The sequence below is a fragment of the Nanorana parkeri genome, unplaced genomic scaffold (genome assembly GCF_000935625.1).
Source record: "Nanorana parkeri isolate BGI_ZX_2015 unplaced genomic scaffold, ASM93562v1 scaffold252, whole genome shotgun sequence".
Lineage (NCBI taxonomy): Eukaryota > Metazoa > Chordata > Amphibia > Anura > Dicroglossidae > Nanorana > Nanorana parkeri.
In genome coordinates, this window is record NW_017306520.1 from 1,002,097 (window position 1) to 1,004,908 (window position 2,812).

The following is a 2,812-nucleotide window of genomic DNA, read 5'->3' on the forward strand; positions in this document are numbered from 1 at the left end:
CAGAAGATCAACATTCTGGAAGCAAAATAATATAAAAGTAAGAAAATGGTTGCTGGACTTCTGTGCAGAAAAGATCCCCTCCAGGCACCGGATGTTGTAGCTGTATATCTAGTCAGGCTTTTATCACTATATTAGCATACTCCCCTCAACAGCAGCACATACTCGCCTTCCCTTTGCTCCCCTACTGCTTTATTCAGCCACCAAGAGTGAACAGAAATACCCAGTACTTTCAGGTATCGGGATCATGTGCCCTATTTGCCTTTCCCTATCAGATGTAGTCACTCTTCTGGTATGCAGGCAGCCACAAGTGCGGTGGATTTCTGAATACAATAGCTGACAGTGGAGACTCACAGGTTAAATGAGAGAAATTTTAGGACTGCTATACCTTTTGCTGGATAGCTTGCTAATTGGTTTCACTTGTTGATGAATTGTTCTTTAATCAGATAATGGTACCTTATCTAAGTGAAGAGATGCATATCCTAGAGCTCTTCCTCTGGAGAAACATTCCCTATTACAGGGAACCTGTCATAAAAGTTACCTGTTTGCTGGCATGGCTGACCTTTATTCAAAGCATGGTAGATGGATGGCTGGCTGTCATACCGATCCTTTGGCTTTTACATTTTCTGAATCACTTACTTAGAACACAGCAAGTACACAAATAAGGCCTCCCGTCCTTTCTCTGACTTGCATTTGTTGCATGCTTGTTCTAAAGCTGGCCATACTAACCAGCATGGATAGACAAATCTCCTGCTGTGTCTTTTGTCTTCTGACAGCGGCAGGTGTGCTGCTGTCAGAATACTCGAACAGTGACGGCAGCTGATTGGCTACCATCACTGTTCGTCTGAAGATTTTCCATCTGGCTCCTTCAATTTTCTGATCAAAGGATAGGAGATGGAAGGGTGCTGACCCACAGTACGACTTTCGGCTGGCTCATCAAAATCCAGACAACAGTCACACAGTGTATAGCCAGCATAAGTCTGTAACTCGTAAGTACTGAAGCCAGGCACAGCCAGGGAACTGGTATTTTCAGGAGGCATGAATGGCAGTCCCCATGTTTTCTTGTGACAGGTGCCTTTCAGGAACTTAAAGTTTAACTGTCAGCTGCATTCCTCATGCTTAAAGCTGGCTATACACCTATAGAATATCTGCAGATTTTCTATGGTCAGATGAAAGAAGTGCAACAGATTCTTCCATCTATGCTAAACACTGTGGATGGAGGAATCTCCCACTGGGCCAAGATTCACTATCTTGCTAGTCGGCCAGGCTGGCTCCCAAAATACCTGAACAATGCCTGCATCCAATGAGAATGTTCAGGTTTTTTGAGAGGAGAAGGGACTTCCTACCTGCCCATGTCACATGTGCCTGGGTGACATTTGCACTTTCGGAAAGGATGCTCTCAGCTCCAGAAGGCTGCAGTGAAATAATGAAGTCTCAAAGAGGAATGGCAAGAAGATCAGCCAGCTGGACTCCAGCACTGTATCACCGAATGTCACTCATGGAAGAAGTGCTGCAGAGGGTCATGTGACAGCGGGCTCAGGTAAGTTAATAGTGCTGTTAGAGGGTTTTAAAACATTGAGGAGAGGGGAGTTAATATTATCCAAAGATGGGCTTTAAGATGGCCTACCAGAGACAGATTTCTCAACACAAATTAAATGCAGTGAAAAATCTACCCCGATCGTATACAACGCAACACAACTTAATTTGCAAGGCTTTCGGCCGGCCAATGGCCAGCCGTTCGGTCCGCTTCGGGTTTCACTTTGAGTAATGGTTGTAATGGTTGCTTAGAGGCTGCTTTATAATTGCAACCAGACAAGGTGACTTCCAATGAGCTGTGCTGTGTGACATAAAGTAAATAGAAGAACAAGGCACAGTAAAGTGATACTTCTGTGTAGAGAGTAGGGTTATTGAGTAAAACTGAGGGCTTTGAAGTGTCTCAGAGCAGTGGCGGAACTATCGCCATAGCGAACCAGGCGGTCGCTCTGGGGCCAGGGGCACAGGGGGGCCCGGACAAGATGAAGAACAAGGAGTCCCCCTGATGCCGTACAGGGTGTCTGGGTTGCTATGGCATCACAGGCTGCTGGCTGTCACTGATGGCTGTGAGGAGGAACGCGCCGCTGTCCAGATCACTGACAACCTAGATTTGATGGGTTAGAAATATTAGATTAGTCCTGCTGACTGTGAAATGTAACCAGTGAGTGACCATGTCAGGAACCCCCTCATTTGAAAAAAAGGCACTTTCGTAATTGACTTTTGTCGAAAAAGCTGGTCAGAAAATTCTCAGCCGTACAGAGAATGCAGCCAATCACCTGCAGTTATTACTCTGGTATTCTGACAGCAGTGCTATCATAATATCCATATCAAGTCCTCCCTAAAGTGGATTCCCCTATCCACGCTAAAAGAGGAAAAAAAAAGACTCAGTAAATGGCCAGCTTGAGTAGGTTAAGTGTTAAGTTAATTAGAGTGAGGGGTTTAAAGTTTATCCAAGGGGCCAAGTTTCTTGTTTAGTTTTGGATAGGGTGGGGAGATCTTAGAAGCCCTGCCAGGTTTTTATTTCCTTCTCTGCCCCCACAATGGAGATTCAATCTCTCTATTCGTCCCGTTGACTATTGGAATCAAGACTGAAGGTGAAGGAGAATCCATTTTTTTAGTTGTCTCCAAAAGTCTAAAAGGGGAAATCTCCCAAATGGGTCATATGGGTTTTAATCACTATTTACTTTATCCAAAATAAAAACAAGAGTTGGCTTTTGATAAACTTGAAGGCCTCATTCATAAGGTTGTAAAATATGCTGCGTACAGTGCATATTTCTGTGTG